The following is a 21,186-nucleotide window of genomic DNA, read 5'->3' as shown; positions in this document are numbered from 1 at the left end:
TAATAGCCACTGGTGGCGCTACGATCGAGCCCAGGAATTCCAGCCTAGTTCGGCAAGGGTGGAAACTGGACTTTAAAAGTCAGTTAACTCGCTTGCCTCCGGAAGATGGTCTTTCCAGGTGAGACTCAGAACTTACCAGTAACCCCTTGTATATAATAATGTTTCCTCTTCAAGTTACGTCAGTGGTAATAAATAGAATATTACACTCGCTTCAATTTAATATCAAGGTAATGTCACGAGTGAAAAAAATTAATTTTTCGGTGAATCTTCGGCAAGCTGAGCATTATGTCACTCAGGACGTAAACTTGATATTAGATTGAGGCTCGTGTAATATCCCATGAAAATGTGAATGCCGAAAACAGATTTACATTAACAGCTTTATTTCAGTTTATCCGGGTACTGGGAACATGTAAGGGAAAAGCTGGACGCCAAAGTGACAGCCACGTGGACAAAGAAGAATCCAGGCGTCCGTCATCGACTGCAGTCTCACTTGCCCACGCCGTTGTTGCCGAACACCCCGTGCGGGAGGCGACCTGGGCCGGCGTTGCGTCTATCGCTGCCGTCGAGTATGGGCGGCAAGACCACACCGCGGAAACCCACAGATCGCTCAGGGCGCCGTTCATCGACAAGAGGGGCTGAAATATATTATGAGACATAAGTGTAAATCTTAGGACGTGTGTAAAATATGTGAAAACGTTTGCTAATCAAGCGAGGAACATTTTGGCACCGCCAGTGAGACGACGTTCTGCCAATCGAACGACTTGTCGGAACATTGCCATGCAACCAATCAAAGTCCGTAAATGCAGCAGAGGGGTTCGAGTGGTCCTGGCACAGTCAGGCTGGCAAGGCTCATTATCACTGCCCGATCTACAAGCAACCCAGGAATCGCTGCCAACCAGGTATTTTTCAACCAGGTTACCCAAATTGACAGTAGAACCCGGGCAGTCTCCCGAAAGGGGCTAAGAGGTCACGAGGTATCGGAGCGAAATCCACAAAATTTTCCTTAATCTTGAATTAATATTCAGAAAAACTAAGTTCCTGTGACATTAAATAAGATTTAATGCAAAGTTATGTTTTTTACCAAATCTGAAACAATTTCGGTTTGCAACAGATAAAAGACTCCTGTTAGTGTTCAAATGGTTTAATTTGCCATACTGACTTCCGAAAATGCGTGGTTTCATAAAAAAAACATGAACATGCCAAAATGTCAATTTACAAATCAATAGTGTGTGTGTCCACCTCTGGTTGCGATTTAAGCAACACATCTTCGTCTCATGGAATGGACCAGGCGTCGCAAAAAATCCTGCGGGATGTCTGTCCATATCTGCTGGAGCATGTTTCGAAGTTCCTGGAGTGTCTGTGGAACACGTGGTTGACGTTGAAGGCGCCGATCCATCTCATCCCACATGTGCTCTATTGGTGAGAGATCAGGGGAGCGAGCCGGCCAGGGGATGACATTCACGTTGTTTTGTTGAAGAGAGTCTGAACAAGTCGAGTAATATGAGGCCGGGCGTTGTCATGTTTAAAGGTAATGCCTGGGCCATGACGACGCAGAACGGTAGAACAACAGGGCTGATGATCTCGTCGCAGTAGCGCTGTTCATTGAGATTTCCCTCTACCACTATCAAACGGGTCCTCTGTCTTGCTGTAATCCCATCCCATCCCATACCATAACGCTGCCGCCCCCGAACCGATCTTCTTCCATTACACAATGATTGACGTAACGATCACCTCGACGTCGGTACACTCGAATCCGTCCATCGCTGTGGCTGAGGTGAAAACGAGACTCGTCAGTGAATAGAACTTGTCCCCATTGCATGGCCGTCCAGCGTTGATGCTGTCTGCACCACTGTAGACGTGCTTGACTGTGGTTTCCTGTCAAAATGGGACGTCTGGCGGGTCTTCTGGCGACAATACCAATGGCTCGCAGACGCTCATATTCGGACAGGCGTGGCATTTCGTAATGTTGAATAATTGCGTAACTTTGTTGTTTTTCTGAGTGGTTGTTGTCAGCACGATGCTTAACAATGCATATGGAATCCCGTTGAAGCACATGTTTTTATACCCATTCTTTGGTAGTGAAATGCATGGGGCTTGCAGAAAAGTCAACTTTTGCATGGAATGCATGCTTTTCTGTAGCAGTTGTGAGGTTGTGACTTGATTCCATACATGTACTACAATATTGAAAACCAAACTTTACTTGTTTGAAAAATAAACTAAAATATTGGTGTCACAGGAACTTTTGTTGTTGAGTATATTATATTTTTTTTATGAATCCCTGATCATTGTGATACCATGGATAGACTGACAAGGCTAACAGCAGGTGAATTCATTGCATAATGCACACATTATGCTATATGTATCTGAGGAATAACACTTTTGCTATTACTACTAGTCCTGAACACGTATCCTGTTTGAGGCCAGTCGACTATATCCAGTCCAGGAAGCCAGTGAGATTGCTATTCTGTTCAAAGTCTCCCCGAAAAGAACCGAGAGAACTCTTCAACTGGTTGACACCCAACTCATTACCATCCAGCAGTACAGCGCCATCAACAACATTAACGTCACCCTCTGATGATACATGGACTACCACAGCTATTTAAAACATGCCAAGGTTGCGGGATACAATCACAACAGTGACGTTGATCAAAATGTACTCACTAAACTTCTGTCATGAACAGATTCCACCTTAATCCAATCCCCACCTCCAGGACTGACTGGCTTATATACATATGTACATCTGTACGACCTCACCACTCAAAGATCACGACTAAGAACGAATATGCCCCGCCGCAAACACGCATACATATCCCGGGCGTGTCTAGGCATGTGGTACACCGCAATGCCCTCTACCCCCATCAGCCAACCCGCCAACCCCACCCCCTAGCTCCTTACAGAAAGTCATATAGTAGCCTGGGTGTGCCGAGAGACGGGACCCCGGCTTTGTCTTTTACTCAGCAATAAAATTATTTGGCGTCAAAATGCATCACTTGCTTTTACGATTCCCTTCAACCTCCCAAGAAGCCGAATGTTAATGCTATGACGTTAGATGTAGGACAATGTTATCAGGTGTGAAATCAGAGTGAGAGATTAAGTACAACTCAACATGTCAGAACATAGATACACGACCCGCGTCAAGGTAATCCAGATGTTATCGTGCAGTTCAGCTTGTAAACCCGCCCCCTAGATTGACTAGCTCGACGTCTGCGTTACGCAGACGCCCATCTGTCGTCAGGTTGGTCTTTCCACTCCAACCAACCCTCAACACCCAAACCCAAACTTTATACATCATTTCCGAGTTATCTACCATGTAATAAAACTAGCGACCACGTCATAACACTATCTACTAAGTTGTAACGCTTTCTACCACGTCACAACAGTATCTACCATGTCATAACACTATCTACCAAGTCATACCATTATCTACCATGTCATAACACTATCTACCAAGCCATAACGCTTCCTACCATGTCATAACACTATCTACCAAGTCATACAATTATCTACCACGTCATAACCTTATCTACAAAGTCATAACACTATCTACCATGACACTATCTACTATGTCATAACACTATCTACTACGTCATAACACTATCTACAAAGTCATAACGCTTTCTACGACGTCCTAACACTATCTACCATGTCATAACACTATCTACCATAACACTATCTACTATGCCATAACCTTATCTACTACGTCATAACACTATCTACAAATTCATAACGCTTTCTACGACGTCCTAACACTATCTACCATGTCATAACACTATCTACCATAACACTATCTACTATGTCATAACACTATCTACCATGACACTATCTACTATGTCATAACACTATCTACCATAACACTATCTACAAAGTCATAACGCTTTCTACGACGTCCTGACACTATCTACCATGTCATAACACTATCTACCATAACACTATCTACTATGTCATAACCTTATCTACTACGTCATAACACTATCTTCCATAACACTATCTACTATGTCATAACCTTATCTACTACGTCATAACACTATCTACCAAGTCATAACGCTTTTCACAATGTAGCAACACCATCAACCATGTCACCATCTTCCCGGTCCAAGCCTCTAAGCCTCGTTATAACACCATCTACCCTGTCCAAGCATGAAAGCCTCAATACCAGATATTACCACTATCCTGCCCGTTAGCACAATAACCAACCTGTCACACACTTCTCTCACTCACCCGAAGTCGCGGTGTGGGACACAATGAGAGCCAGCACCAGGGGCACCAGTAGGCCAAGCTTCATGCTGGGTCCTGCAATAGTAAGACTGTGTACCTCAGCAGTGGATAGTCATGATCTACGTTATCGATGTGTCAGTGTGTGTGTATCTGTGTGTCAGTGCGTGTGTATCTGTGTGTCAATATGTGTGTGTCATTGTGTATCTGTGTGTCAGTGTTTGTGTGTTGATGTGTCAATGTGTGTGTATCTGTGTGTCAATGTGTGTGTGTATGTGTGTTTGTATCTGTGTGCCAATATGTGTGTGTCAGTGTGTATCTGTGTGTCAGTGTGTGTGTATATGTGTGTCAGTGCGTGTGTACCTGTGTGTCAGTGTGTATCTGTGTGTCAGTGTTTGTGTTAATGTGTCAGCGTGTGTGTATCTGTGTGTCAATATGTGTGTGTCATTGTGTATCTGTGTGTCAGTGTTTTTGTGTGTTAAATGTGTCAGTATGTGTGTATGTGTGTGTCAGTATGTGAGTGTCATTGTGTATCTATGTTTGTGTGTGTGTGTCTTTTTGTGTGTGTGTGTGTGTGTGTGTGTGTGTGTGCGTGCGTGCGTGCGTGCGTACGTGCGCGTGCGTGCGTGTGAGAGAGAGAGTTTGTGTCTATGTTTCAATGTGTGTGTCGTGTATCGTGTTTCTCCTGTATCGATACAAGACGATACACTTGCTGGAATAAATTATTTACTGCTCGTTTAATGACCCTTGCATTTGTGGTAGTCAAGTATCGCAAAATGTGTTGTAATTAGCCTTTCAAGTTCACAACTATAAATGCCTCAACGAACATGTGTCCCATACTAGCTTTTCCTTTTAAACCTACTCTGAAATATTTATTGTCAAGAAGTTCCCATGCGACCTATCACCTATTGTATCTATGTGTCTGTATGTGTGTCAGTGTGTGTATTATTGAGTATTTATGTGTCAGTATGTGTGTGTATGTGTGTCAGTAGGTGTATGTCATTGCGTATCTATGTCAGGGTATGTGTGTCAGTGTGTGTATTATTTAGTAGTTATATGTCAGTATGTGTGTGTCTGTGTGTCAGTGTGTGCCTGTGTGTCACTGTGTGTCTCATTAAGTATCTATATGTCAGTGTCTGTGTATCTGTCACCGTTTGTGTCATTGTGCGTCAGTATGTGAGTGTCATTGTGTATCTGTGTGTCAGTGTTTTTGTGTGTTAAATGTGTCAGTATGTGTGTATGTGTGTGTCAGTATGTTAGTGTCACTGTGTATCTATGTGTCAGTGTTTGTGTATCTATATGTCAGTTTTTGTGCCACTGGGGATCTATGTGTCAGTGTTTGTGGCATTGTGTATTATATGAATCACTGTGTGTCACTGTGTGTCACTGTGTGTGTTTGTGTGTGTGTGTGTGTGTGTGTGTGTGTGTGTGTGTGTGTGTGTGTGTGTGTGTGTGTGTGTGTGTGTGTGTGTGTGTGTGTGTGTGTGTGTGTGTGTGTGTGTGTCTTTGTGTGTGTGTGTGCGTGCGTGCGTGCGTGTGTTTCAATGTGTGTGTCGTGTATCGTGTTTCTCCTGTATCGATACAAGACGATACACTTGCTGGAATAAATTATTTACTGCTCGTTTAATGACCCTTGCACTTGTTGTAGTCAAGTATCGCAAAATGTGTTGTAATTAGCCTTTCAAGTTCACAACTATAAATGCCTCAACGAACATGTGTCTCCAACTAGCTTTTCCTTTTAAACCTACTCTGAAATATTTATTGTCAAGAAGTTCCCATGCGATTTGTATCGTGACCTATCACCTATTGTATCTATGTGTCTGTATGTGTGTCTGTGTGTCAATGTGTGTGTCTGTGTGTCAGTGTGTGTATTTACGTATCAGTGTTTGTGTGTCTATGTGTCCCTGTTTGTGTATCTATGTGTCAGTGTGCTTGTCGCTGTGTATTTATGTGACAGTGTATGTGTGTCGCTGTGTATCTGTGTAACAGTGTTTGTGTCACTGGGTATTTATGTGACAGTGTGTGTGTGTGTCGTTGTGTATTTATGTTACAGTGTGTGTCACTATGTATCTTTGTGACAGTGTGTGTGTGTGTGTGTCACTGTGTATTTATGTGACAGTGTGTGTGTCGCTGTGTATTTATGTGGCAGTGTGTGTGTGTCACTGTGTATCTTTGTGACAGTGTGTGTGTCACTGTGAATTTATGTGACAGTGTGTGTGTGTCGCAGTGTATCTTTGTGACAGTGTGTGTGTGTCACTGTGTATTTATGTGTCAGTGGGTGTGTCGCTGTGTATTTATGTGACAGTGTGTGTGTGTCGCAGTGTATCTTTGTGACAGTGTGTGTGTGTGACTGTGAATTTATGTGACAGTGTGTGTGTGTCGCAGTGTATCTTTGTGACAGTGTGTGTGTGTCACTGTGTATCTATGTGTCAGTGGGTGTGTCGCTGTGTATTTATGTGACAGTGTATGTGACAGTGTGTGTATCTATGTGTCACTGTTTGTGTATCTTTGTGACAGTGTGTGCGTCACTGTATATTTATATGTCAGTGTGTGTGCGTCACTGTGTATCTTTGTGACAGTGTGTGTGTGTCGCTGTGTATCTTTGTGACAGTGTTTGTGTGTCTATGTGTCACTGTTTGTGTATCTTTGTGACAGTGTGTGCGTCGCTGTGTATTTATGTGACAGTGTTTGTGTCTCTTTGTATTTATGTGACAGTGTGTGTGTCACTGTATATTTATGTGACAGTGTGTGTGTCACTTTGTATTTATGTGACATTGTGTGTGTGCCACTGTGTATTTATGTGACAGTGTGTGTGTCACTTTGTATTTATGTGACAGTGTGTGTGTGTCACTGTGTATTCATGTGACAGTGTGTGTGTCGCTTTGTATCTTTGTGACAGTGTGTGTGTGTGTGTGTGTGTGTGTGTGTGTGTGTGTCACTGTTAATCTTTGTGACAGTGTGTGTGTCTATGTGTATCTTTGTGACAGTGTGTGTGTCGCTGTGTATCTTTGTGACAGTGTGTGTGTGCCACTTTGTATTTATGTGACAGTGTGTGTGTCTATGTGTAACTTTGTGACAGTGTGTGTGTCTATGTGTATCTTTGTGACAGTGTGTGTGTGTGTGTCGTTGTGTATCTTAGTGAGAGTTTGTGTGTGTCACTGTGTATCTTTGTGACAGTGTGTGTGTCACTGTGTATCTTTGTGACAGTGTGTGTGTGTGTCACTTTGTATTTATATGATAGTGCGTGTTTCTGTCACTGTGTATCTTTGTGACAGTGTGGGTGTGTGTCGCTGTGTTTCTTTGTGAAAGTGTGTGTCACTGTGTATCATTGTGACAGTGTGTGTGTCACTGTGTGTCTATATGTCAGTGTATGTATCAGTGTGTATCTATGTGGCAGTGTGTGTGTCACTGTGTGTCTATATGTCAGTGTATGTGTCAGTGTGTATCTTTGTGGCATTGTGTGTCACTTTGTGTCTATATGTCAGTGTATGTGTCAGTGTGTACGTATGTGGCAGTGTGTGTGTCACTGTGTGTCTATATGTCAGTGTATGTGTCAGTGTGTATCTTTGTGGCAGTGTGTGTGTCACTGTGTGTCTATATGTCAGTGTATGTATCAGTGTGTATCTATGTGGCAGTGTGTGTGTCACTGTGTGTCTATATGTCAGTGTATGTATCAGTGTGTATCTTTGTGGCAGTGTGTGTGTCACTGTGTGTCTATATGTCAGTGTGTGTGCGTCATTGTGTATCTTTGTGACATTGTGTGTGTGTCTTTGTGTATCTTTGTGGCAGTGTGTGTGTATCGCTGTGTATCTTTGTGACAGTGTTTGCGTGTCTATGTGTCACTGTTTGTGTATCTTTGTGACAGTGTGTGCGTCACTGTATATTTATGTGACAGTGTGTGTGTCACTTTGTTTTTATGTGACAGTGTGTGCGTGTGTGTGTGTGTGTCACTGTTAATCTTTGTGAAAGTGTGTGGGTCTATGTGTATCTTTGTGACAGTGTGTGTGTCGCTGTGTATCTTTGTGACAGTGTGTGTGTGTCACTTTGTATTTATGTGACAGTGTGTGTGTCTATGTGTAACTTTGTGACAGTGTGTGTGTCTATGTGTATCGTTGTGAGAGTGTGTGTGTGTGTGTCGTTGTGTATCTTTGTGACAGTGTGTGTGTGTCACTGTGTATCTTTGTGACAGTGTGTGTGTGTATCACTGTGTATCTTTGTGACAGTGTGTGTGTCACTGTGTATCTTTGTGACAATGTGTGTGTGTCACTGTGTATTTATATGACAGTGTGTGTGTGTGTCACTTTGTATTTATATGATAGTGCGTGTTTCTGTCACTGTGTATCTTTGTGACAGTGTGTGTGTGTGTGTGTGTGTGTCGCTGTGTTTCTTTGTGAAAGTGTGTGTGTCACTGTGTATCATTTTGACAGTGTGTGTGTCACTTTGTGTCTATATGTCAGTGTATGTATCAGTGTGTATCTATGTGGCAGTGTGTGTGTCACTGTGTGTCTATACGTCAGTGTATGTGTCAGTGTGTATCTTTGTGGTAGTGTGTGTGTCACTGTGTGTCTATATGTCAGTGTATGTATCAGTGTGTATCTTTGTGGCAGTGTGTGTGTCACTCTGTATCTATATGTCAGTGTATGTGTCAGTGTGTATCTATGTGGCAGTCTATGTATCAGCGGGTATCTATGTGGCAGTGTGTTTGTCAGTGTGTGTCTATAAATCAGTGTATGTGTCAGTGTGTATCTTTGTGGCAGTGTGTGTGTCACTGTGTATCATTGTGGCAGTGTGTGTGTCACTGTGTGTCTATATGTCAGTGTATGTGGCAGTGTGTATCTATGTGTCAGTGTGTGTGTCACTGTGTGTCTATATGTCAGTGTATGTGTCAGTGTGTATCTTTGTGGCAGTGTGTATGTCAGTGTGTGTCTATGTGTGAGTGTGTGTGTCATTTTGTATCTATATGTCAGTGTTTGTATCAGTGTGTATCTTGTGGCAGTGTGTGTGTCACTGTGTGTCTATATGTCAGTGTATGTGTCAGTGTGTATCTTTGTGGCAGTGTGTGTGTCACTGTGTGTCTATATCTCAGTGTATGTGTCAGTGTGCATCTATGTGGCAGTGTATGTGTCAGCGGGTATCTATGTGGCAGTGTGTGTGTCACTGTGTGTCTATATGTCAGTGTATGTGGCAGTGTATCTGTCAGTGTGTATCTATATGTCAGTGTGTGTGTCACTGTGTGTCTATATGTCAGTGTATGTGTCAGTGTGTATCTTTGTGTCAGTGTGTATGTGTCACTGTGTGTCTATATGTCAGTGTGTATCTAAGTGTCAGTGTGTGTGTCACTGTGTGTCTATATGTCAGTGAATGTGTCAGTGTGTATCTATATGTCAGTGTGTGTGTGTCACTGTGTCTCTATATGTCAGTGTATGTATCAGTGTGTATCTTTGTGGCAGTGTGTGTGTCACTGTGTATCTTTGTGGCAGTGTGTGTGTCACTGTGTATCTTTGTGGCAGTGTGTGTGTCACTGTGTATCTTTGTGGCAGTGTGTGTGTCACTGTGTATCTTTGTGGCAGTGTGTGTGTCACTGTGTATCTTTGTGGCAGTGTGTGTGTCACTGTGTATCTTTGTGTCAGTGTGTATGTCACTGTGTATCTATATGTCAGTGTATGTGTCTGTGTGTATCTATGTGTTAGTGCATGTATCAGTGTGTATCTTTGTGACAGTGTGTATGTGTCACTGGGTGTCTATATGTCAGTTTGTATCTAAGTGTCAGTGTGTGTGTCACTGTGTGTCTATATGTCAGTGTATGTGTCAATGTGTATCTATGTGGCAGTGTTTGTATCAGTGTGTATCTTTGTGTCAGTGTGTATGTGTCACTGTGTATCTATGTGGCAGTGTTTGTATCAGTGTGTATCTATGTGGCAGTGTGTGTGTCACTAGGTATCTATGTGGCAGTGTGTGTGTCACTGTGTATCTTTGTGGCAGTGTGTGTGTCGCTGTGTGTCTTTGTGGCAGTGGATGTGTCACTGTGTATCTATGTGGCAGTGTGTGTGTCACTGTATGTGGCAGTGTGTGTGTCACTGTGTATCTATATGTCACTGTATGTGGCAGTGTATGTGGCAGTGTGTGTCTTTGTGGCAGTGGATGTGTCACTGTGTATCTATGTGGCAGTGTGTGTGTCACTGTATGTGGCAGTGTGTGTGTCACTGTGTATCTATGTGGCAGTGTGTGTGTCACTGTGTATCTATATGTCACTGTATGTGGCAGTGTATGTGGCAATGTGTATCTATGTGGCAGTGTGTATCTATGTGGCAGTGTGTTTGTCACTGTGTATCTATGTGGCAGTGTGTGTGTCACGGTGTGTCTATATGTCAGTGTATGTGGCAGTGTGTATCTATGTGGCAGTGTGTGTGTCACGGTGTGTCTATATGTCAGTGTATGTGGTAGTGTATGTGTCAGCGTGTATCTATATGGCAGTGTGTCTGTCACTGTGTATCTATATGTCAGTGTATATGTCAGTGTGTATCTATGTGGCAGTGTATGTGGCAGTGTGTATCTATGTGGCAGTGTGTGTGTCACGGTGTGTCTATATGTCAGTGTATGTGGTAGTGTATGTGTCAGCGTGTATCTATATGGCAGTGTGTCTGTCACTGTGTATCTATATGTCAGTGTATATGTCAGTGTGTATCTATGTGGCAGTGTATATGTCAGTGTGTATCTATGTGGCAGTGTGTGTGTGACTGTGTGGCTTTATGTCAGTGTATATGTCAGTGTGTATCTATGTGGCAGTGTGTGTGTCACTGTGTATCTATATGGCAGTGTGTGTGTGACTGTGTGGCTTTATGTCAGTGTATGTGTCAGTGTGTATCTTTGTGGCAGTGTGTGTGTCACTGTGTATCTATATGTCAGTGTATATGTCAGTGTGTATCTATATGTCAGTGTATGTATCAGTGTGTATCTATATGGCAGTGTATGTGTCACTGTGTGTCTTTGTGGCAGTGTATGTGTCAGTGTGCATCTATGTGGCAGTGTGTGTGTCACTGTGTATCTATATGTCAGTGTATATGTCAGTGTGTATCCATGTGGCAGTGTATGTGTCACTGTGTGGCTTTATGTCAGTGTATATGTCAGTGTGTATCCATGTGGCAGTGTGTGTGTCACTGTGTATCTATATGTCAGTGTATATGTCAGTGTGTATCCATGTGGCAGTGTGTGTGTCACTGTGTGTCTATATGTCAGTGTATGTATCAGTGTGCATCTATGTGGCAGTGTGTGTGTCACTGTGTATCTATATGTCAGTGTATGTGGCAGTGTGTATCTATGTGGCAGTGTGTATCTATGTGGCAGTGTGTTTGTCACTGTGTATCTTTGTGGCAGTGTATGTATCAGTGTGTATCTATATGGCAGTGTATGTATCAGTGTGTATCTTTGTGGCAGTGTATGTATCAGTGTGTATCTATGTGGCAGTGTGTGTGTCACTGTGTGTCTTTGTGGCAGTGTATGTATCAGTGTGTATCTATGTGGCAGTGTGTGTGTCACTGTGTGTCTTTGTGGCAGTGTATGTGTCAGTGTGCATCTATGTGGCAGTGTGTGTGTCACTGTGTGTCTTTGCGTCAGCGTATGTGGCAGTGTGTGTGTCACTGTGTGTCTATATGTCAGTGTGTGTCCCTGTGTATCTATGTGGCAGTGTGTCTGTCACTGTGTGTCTATATGTCAGTGTGTGTCAGTGTGTATCTATGTGGCAGTGTGTGTGTCACTGTGTGTGTCGCTGTGTGTCTTTGTTGCATCTGGGTCGCTGGCACACGACATGGTTTGTCACCAACATTTTGTAAAAAGGTGAACAGTTAGTAACCAGAGGCTAAGGTAATCCCTTCCTGTTCCGTTGACGCCTTGTATATCAGTACGTAAAGATCATATATACAGATTCTATGTTAGTTATCAGGCAATCTTTTGCCTCAAGCCATACACACATTAAAGTTGTTCATATCTCATCACAACATTTGCTTGCTTCAAGTTGTCACATACCCCACCATTGAGTCAGCACGTGAATCAGCGTCATCAGCTCAGGTAATGAGTACAGGTAATAGGGTACAGGTGATGGTACAGGTGATGTGTATATGTAATGGTACAGGTAATGGGTACAGGGGATAGGGGTACAGGTGATTGGGGTACAGGTGATGGTAGAGATAATGGGTATAGGTGATGGGGGTACAGGTGATGGGTACAGGGGGATAGGGGTACAGGTGATGGGGGTACAGGGGATTGTAGAGGTAATGGGTACAGGTGATAGGGGTACAGGTGATGGGTACAGGTGATATGGTACAAGTGATAGGATACAGGTGATAGGGTTACATGTGATGGGGGTAGAGGTGATGGTAGAGATAATGGGCACAGGTGAAGGGGGTAGAAGTGACGGTAGAGGTGATTGGTATATTTAATAAGGGTACAGGTAACGGGGGTACAGGCGATGGGTACAGGTGATGAGTACAGGTGATAAGGGTACAGGCGATAGGGGTACAGGTTATGGGTACCGGTGATGGTACAAGTGATGAGTACAGGCGATAGGGGTACGTGTGATCGGTACAGGTGATAGGGGTACAGGCGATAGGGGTACAGGTGATGGTACAGGTGATGAGTACAGGCTATAGGGTCACAGGTGATGGGAACAGGTGATGGTACAGGTGATAGGGGTACAGGCGATAGGGGTACAGGTGATGGATACCGGTGATGGTACAAGTGATGAGTACAGGCTTTAGGGTTACAGGTGATGGTACAGGTGATGGGGTACAGATGATGGGTACAGGTGATAGGAGTAGAAGTGCTCAGTACAGGTACAGGTCAATATAATCAGTAGTATATATGTGTGTATAATTGAAGATGGTGTATATAGCATCTAGATATTACTTAAGTATGAAACATGTCACTGTACTTGTCAGAATGTATATGGTGGTTGATGGTATATAACATCTACATATTCCTATAGTACGAAACATGTCAATATGCATATAGTGTTTGCTGATGTATAACATTGAGACATTTCTGAAGTAAAACATGTCAGTAAATATGTAGTGGTTGCTGGTGTATAACACCTACATATTCCTGTAGTATGAAACATGTCAGTATATATATTGTGGTTTATGATGTATATCATTGAGACATTTCTGTAGTATGAAACGTGTCAGTTTATATATAATGGTTGCTGGTGTATTACATCTAGATATTCCTGTAGTATGAAACATGTCAGTATATATATTGTGGTTTATGATGTATATCATTTAGACATTTCTGTAATATGAAACGTGTCAGTATATATATAGTCGTTGCTGGTGTCTATAATCTAGATATTCCTGTAGTATGTCGGTGTATTTGTTTGTTTTTGTATAGATTGACGTCCATATATTTTTGTAGTATGAAACATGTCACATGTACTTGCCAGTATCTATAAAGCTGTTGATGGTGAATAACATCTAGATATTCCTGTAGTACGAAACATGTCAGTATACATAAAGTGTTTGATGGTGTATAACATCTAGACATTCCTGTACTATGACGACATGTCAGTATATATACTCAACAACAAAAGTTCCTGTGACACCAATATTTCAGTGGATTTTTCAAACAAGTAAAGTTTGGTTTTCAATATTGTAGTACATGTATGGAATCAAGTCACAAGCTGCTACAGAAAAGAATGCATTCCATGCAAAAGATGATTTTTATGCAAGCCCCATGTATTTCACTACCGAATAATGTGTACAAAAACATGTGCGTTAACGGGATTCCATATGCATTGTTTAGCATCGTGCTGACAACAACCACTCAGAAAAACAACAAAATTACGCAATTATTCAATATTACGAAATGCCACGCCTGTCCGAAAATGAGCGTCTGCGAGCCATTGGTATGCTTGAAGCAGGATCGAGTCAACGTGATGTTGCAAGCCAATTTAACGTCCACAGAAACACCATTTGGTGTTTATGGCAACGTTGGCAACAGACGAATGCAGTCAGAGACCATCCTCGGAGTGTCAGGCCACTCGTAACCAATAATCGACAAGACAACTTGATTCGAACAACACACCTACGAATCGATTCCAGCCAGCAACAGTGACTGTAAGAAGCATCCCTGGCCTTTGACGAATATTTTCACAAACCGTACGTCGCCGCCTCAGATGTGCAGGGATTGTCGCCAGAGGACCCGCCAGGAGTCCCATTGTGACAGGAAACCACAGACAAGCACGTCTACAGTGGTGCAGACAGCGTCTACGCTGGACGGCCATGCAGTGGGGACAAGTTCCATTCTCTGGCGAGTCTCGTTTTCACCTCAGCCACAGCGATGGACGCATTCGAGTGTACCGACGTCGAGGTGTCATTGTGTCATGGAAGAAGATCAGTTCAGGGGCGGCAGCGTTATGGTATGGGGTGGTATTACAGCAAGACAGAGGACCCGTTTGATAGTGGTAGAGGGATATCTCAATGGACAGCGCTACTGCGACGAGATCATCTACCGTTTTTGCGACGTCATGGCCCAGGCATTACCTTTCAACATGACAACACCCGGCCTTATATTGCTCCGACTTGTTCAGGATTCTCTTCAACAAAACAACGTGAATGTCATCCCCTGGCCGGTTCTCTCCCCTGATAACTCACCAATCTAGCACATGTGGGATGAGATGGATCGGCGCCTTCGACGTCAACCACGTGTTCCACAGACACTCCAGGAACTTCGAAACATGCTCCAGCAGATATGGACAGATATCCCACAGGACTTTGTGTGACGCCTGGTCCATTCCATGAGACGATGATGTGCTGCTTGCATCACAACCAGAGGTGGACACACACGCTATTGATTTGTAAATTGACATTTTGGCATGTTCATGTGCTTTTTATAAAATCACGCATTTTCTGAAGTCAGTATGGCAAATTAAGCCATTTGAACACTTACATGAGTCTTTTATCTGTTGCAAAACGAAAAACATTACTTTGCATTAAATCTTATTCAATGTCACAGGAACTTTTGTTGTTCAATACATATAGTCGTTGATGGTGTATGACATCTACATATTCCTGTAGTATGTCACTGTGTTTGTCAGTATGTACAGAGTGACTGATGTTGCATAACATCTAGATATCCCTGTCTGTCACTGTACTTGTGAGTATGTATATAGTGACTGATGGTGTCCAACATCTAGATATCCCTGTCTGTCACTGCGCTTGTCAGTATGTATATAGTGACTGATGGTGTCCAACATCTAGATATTCCTGTAGTGTGAAACATGTCATTGTACTTATCAGTATGTAAATAGTTGTTGTTGTCACTGTACTTGTCAGTATGTATGTAGTGATTGATGTTGTAAAACATCTAGATATTCCTGTAGTGTGAATCATGTCACTGTACTTGTCAGTATATACATAGTGCCTGATGGTGTATAACATCTAGATATTCCTGTAGTGTGAATCATGTCACTGTACTTGTCAGTATATACATAGTGCCTGATGGTGTAAAACATCTAGATATTCCTGTAGTGTAAATCATGTCACTGTACTTGTCAGTATATACATAGTGCCTGATGGTGTATAACATCTAGATATTCCTGTAGTGTGAATCATGTCACTGTACTTGTCAGTATGTATATAGTGATTGATGGTGTAAAACATCTAGATATTCCTGTAGTGTGAATCATGTCACTGTACTTGTCAGTATATACATAGTGCCTGATGGTGTATAACATCTAGATATTCCTGTAGTGTGAAACATGTCACAGTACTTGTCAGTATGTATGTAGTGACTGATGGTGTATAACATCTAGATATTCCTGTAGTGTGAAACATGTCACTGTACTTGTCAGTATATACATAGTGCCTGATGGTGTATAACATCTTGATATTCCTGTAGTGTGAATCATGTCACTGTACTTGTCAGTATGTATATAGTGACTGATGGTGTATAACATCTTGATATTCCTGTAGTATGAAGCATGTCACTGTACTTGTCAGTATATACATAGTGCCTGATGGTGTATAACATCTAGATATTCCTGTAGTGTGAAACATATCACTGTACTTGTCAGTATGTATGTAGTGATTGATGGTGTAAAACATCTAGATATTCCTGTAGTGTGAATCATGTCACTGTACTTGTCAGTATGTATATAGTGACTGATGGTGTATAACATCTAGATATTCCTGTAGTATGAAACATGTCACTGTACTTGTCAGTATGTATATAGTGACTGATGGTGTAAAACATCTAGGTATTCCTGTAGTGTGAATCATGTCACTGTACTTGTCAGTATATACATAGTGCCTGATGTTGTATAACATCTAGATATTCCTGTAGTGTGAAACATGTCACTGTACTTGTCAGTATATATATAGTGACTGATGGTGTATAACATCTAGATATTCCTGTAGTGTGAATCATGTCACTGTACTTGTCAGTATGTATGTAGTGATTGATGGTGTAAAACATCTAGATATTCCTGTAGTGTGAATCATGTCACTGTACTTGTCAGTATGTATATAGTGACTGATGGTGTAAAACATCTAGATATTCCTGTAGTGTGAAACATGTCACTGTACTTGTCAGTATATACATAGTGCCTGATGGTGTATAACATCTAGATATTCCTGTAGTGTGAATCATGTCACTGTACTTGTCAGTATGTATATAGTGATTGATGGTGTAAAACATCTAGATATTCCTGTAGTGTGAAACATGTCACTGTACTCGTCAGTATATATATAGTGACTGATGGTGTAAAACATCTAGATATTCCTGTAGTGTGAATCATGTCACTGTACTTGTCAGTATGTATATAGTGACTGATGGTGTATTACATCTAGATATTCCTGTAGTGTGAAACATGTCACTGTACTTGTGAGTATGTATGTAGTGATTGATGGTGTAAAACATCTAGATATTCCTGTAGTGTGAAACATGTCACTGTACTTGTCAGTATATACATAGTGCCTGATGGTGTATAACATCTAGATATTCCTGTAGTGTGAATCATGTCACTGTACTTGTCAGTATGCATATAGTGACTGATGGTGTATAACATCTTGATATTCCTGTAGTGTGAATCATGTCACTGTACTTGTCAGTATGTATGTAGTGACTGATGGTGTATAACATCTAGATATTCCTGTAGTGTGAATCATGTCACTGTACTTGTCAGTATGTAAATAGTGACTGATGGTGTCCAACATCTAGATATTCCTGTAGTATGAAGCATGTCACTGTACTTGTCAGTATATACATAGTGCCTGATGGTGTATAACATCTTGATATTCCTGTAGTGTGAATCATGTCACTGTACTTGTCAGTATGTATATAGTGACTGATGGTGTATAACATCTAGATATTCCTGTAGTGTGAAACATGTCACTGTACTTGTCAGTATGTATGTAGTGATTGATGGTGTATAACATCTAGATATTCCTGTAGTGTGAAACATGTCACTGTACTTGTCAGTATGTAAATAGTTGTTGATGCTGCAGTACATCGAAATATGCCTCTATTATGTCACATTTACTTGTCAACATATATATAATGGTTGATGGTGTATAACATCTAGATATTCCTGTAGTATGAAACATGTCACTGTACTTGTCAGTATGCATATAGTGATTGGTGGTGTATAACATCTAGATTTTCCTGTATGTCACTGTGCTTGTCAGTATTTATATAGTGACTGGTGCTGTATAACATCTAGATATTTCTATTGTATGAAACATGTCAGTGTATATATTGTTGCTGATGGTGTATAACATCGAGATATTTCTGTTGTATGAAACTTGTCAGTATATATATTGTGTCTGATGGTGTAGAACATCGAGATATTTCTGTAGTATGTCACTGTACTTGTCAGTATGTATATACTGAAGGATGGTTTATAACATCTAGCTATTTCTGTAGTATGAAACATGTAACTGTACTTGTTAGAATGTATATAGTGACTGACGGTGCATAACATCGACATATGCCTGTAGTATGTCGCTGTACTTGTCAACATATATATAACGGTGGATGTTGTAAAACATCTAGATATTTCTGTGTATGAAACATGTCAGTGTATTTATATATTGTGGCTGATGGTGTATAACATGGTGATATTTCTCTTGTATGAAACATGTCAGTATATATATATATATTGTGGCTGATGGTGTATAACATGGTGATATTTCTATTGTATGAAACATGTCAGTATATATATATATTGTGGCTGATGGTGTATAACATGGTGATATTTCTGTTGTATGAAACATGTCAGTATATATATATATATTGTGGCTGATGGTGTATAACATGGTGATATTTCTGTTGTATGAAACATGGCAGTATATATATATATATATATATATATATATTGTGGCTGATCGTGTATAACATGGTGATATTTCTCTTGTATGAAACATGTCAGTATATATATATATATATATTGTGGCTGATGGTGTATAACATGGTGATATTTCTATTGTATGAAACATGTCAGTATATATATATATTGTGGCTGATGGTGTATAACATGGTGATATTTCTGTTGTATGAAACATGTCAGTATATATATATATTGTGGCTGATGGTGTATAACATGTAGATATTTCTGTTGTATAAAACATATCAGTATATAAATAGTGGTTGATTGTGTATATAATCGATATATACCTGCTGTATGAAACATGTCAGTATATATACATATCTTGTGGCTGGTGGTGTATAACATCTAGATATTTCTGCTGTATGAAACATGTCAGTATATATATTGTTGCTGATGGTGCATAACATCTAGATATTTCTGTTGTATGAAACATGTCAGTATATATATTGTGTCTGATGGTGTAGAACATCGAGATATTTCTGTAGTATGTCACTGTACTTGTCAGTATGTATATACTGAAGGATGGTATATAACATCTAGCTATTTCTGTAGTAAGAAACATGTCAGTATGTATATAGTGACTGACGGTGCATAACATCGACATATGCCTGTAGTATGACATTGTACTTGTCAGTATATATATAGTGGTTGATGGTGTATAACATCGACATATGCCTGTAGTATGTCGCTGTACTTGCCAATATATATATATATATGCTGATGGTGTATAACATCTAGATATTCCTGTAGTGTGAAACATGTCACTGTACTTGTCAGTATGTAAAAAGTTGTTGATGCTGCAGAACATCGGCATATGCCTCTATCATGTCACTGTACTTGTCAATATATATATAATGGTTGATGGTGTATAACATGTAGATGTTCCTGTAGTATGAAACATGTCAGTATACTTGTAAGTATGTGTAAAGTGGTTGATGGTGTATAACATCTAGATATTCCTGTAGTATGAAACATGTCAGTATTCTTGTCAGTTTGCATATAGTGATTGATGGTTTATAACATCCAGATATTCCTGGAGTATGAAACTTGTCACTGTACTTGTCAGTATGTATGTCGTTATTGATGGTGTATAACATCTAGATATTCCTGTAGTATAAAACATGTCATTGTACTTGTCAGTAGATATTACTGTAGTATGAAACATGTCATTGTACTTGTCAGTAGGTATGCAGTGATTGATGGTTTATAACATATAGATATTCCTGTAGTATGAAACATGTCACTGTACTTGTCGGTATGTAAATAGTAGTTGATTTTGCATAACATTGACCTATGTCTATATTATGTCGCTGTACTTGTCAACAGATAAATAATGGTTGATGGTGTATAACATCTAGATATTTCTGTAGTATGAAGCATGTCACTGTACTTGTCAGTATATATATAGTGACTGATGGTGTATAACATCTAGATATTCCTGTAGTATGAAACATGTCACTGTACTTGTCAGTATATATATAGTGATTGATTGTGGATAACATCTAGATATGCTTGTGGTAGACCTTTAATGAGATTGATATTACGTAACATATTGCGTAACATGATATAGCAAAATTAAAGTATGCTAAATCTTAATGTGATTGATCGTAAGTAACACATAAGTAGGTTTAAAGTAGAAAACATCTAAGCGTTGTCGATCGTATATCACATATTAACGTATATTAAATCTGAATGAAGCTGATAAGTATTCAATTAGGTGTATTAATCTCGGGTGTTGTATACCATGAAACAAATAGGGTTTAAACATCCAAGGCTGTATATACTATTGGAAATATAGTGCTTTTCTTTTGTTTTATTAAAATGTGAAATTCTTCAGTTAATATCAAATCACATTGACATACCTGTATTCGGAATCAAAATATATGAGAAGTGAAGGTTGTTTATTCCCTTCGTCAAGATGTCTGGAGGGTTGTGACTTCCACCGTCGCAGTATATAATCTGATAAAGTCTAATGCCGTTTACTAATAAAGCACGTCACGTGACGTCGATGTGACTAATGAGAGGCAGCTAGCTACCCTGTCTGACTGACTGACTGACTGGCGGGGCTCGGCACAACACTCTCACAGCCACCACACACTGCTGCACTCACTTATCCCGGAGAAGTGTTGTGATCGTAATCTGTGGCCAGTCAAGCGTGAGATATGATTAGAACTAAAAGCTGTTTTGTCTCGATCTGAAACTACGTGATATCCCACACATGACACGTGACACACAGATAGGGAGTTCAACACAATCATAGCCTATCGTCTTTCTACCCATTATAACCTGTAGCCTGTATAGGCGGTAAACTATTTCAACAAGCGTTACATTCATCTACTGAAGTTACATTCACCCCCAGGCGATACAGTCACCAACAAACGTTACATTCACCCACAGGCGATATATACTTTGATTATATTGAAAACATAAATTGTCCCAAATTAAAACGCTTGAAAAACATAATAATGTTTCAGATACAAAGAAAGTATACCAAGAGTTTGAGAGACTATGAAAGAAAAACGGAAGCATGTATAAAGTCAATATGCCATTAGAGTCGTGTTTTAACGTAATGTGTTAACCTGCTCATGTCATTCAAA

General features: G+C 40.6%; 1 long non-coding RNA gene across 1 annotated transcript; it reads right to left on the bottom strand.

Moving 5' to 3' along the window:
• Positions 1–363: 363 nt before the first annotated feature.
• On the bottom strand, positions 364–20,682 carry LOC124111046. The gene is made up of 3 exons (XR_006857372.2): positions 20,452–20,682; positions 4,219–4,290; positions 364–635 (listed from the first exon to the last, which is right to left on the bottom strand). It is a non-coding gene; the product is annotated as an uncharacterized LOC124111046 (long non-coding RNA).
• Between the last annotated feature and the right edge of the window lie 504 nt (positions 20,683–21,186).

Source organism: Haliotis rufescens, unplaced genomic scaffold (genome assembly GCF_023055435.1).
Source record: "Haliotis rufescens isolate VD_foot unplaced genomic scaffold, xgHalRufe1.0.p SCAF_9, whole genome shotgun sequence".
In the NCBI taxonomy this organism is placed as follows: Eukaryota; Metazoa; Mollusca; class Gastropoda; order Lepetellida; family Haliotidae; genus Haliotis; species Haliotis rufescens.
Note: the sequence above shows the minus strand (reverse complement) of the source record. Positions and strands in the feature narration are given on the sequence as shown.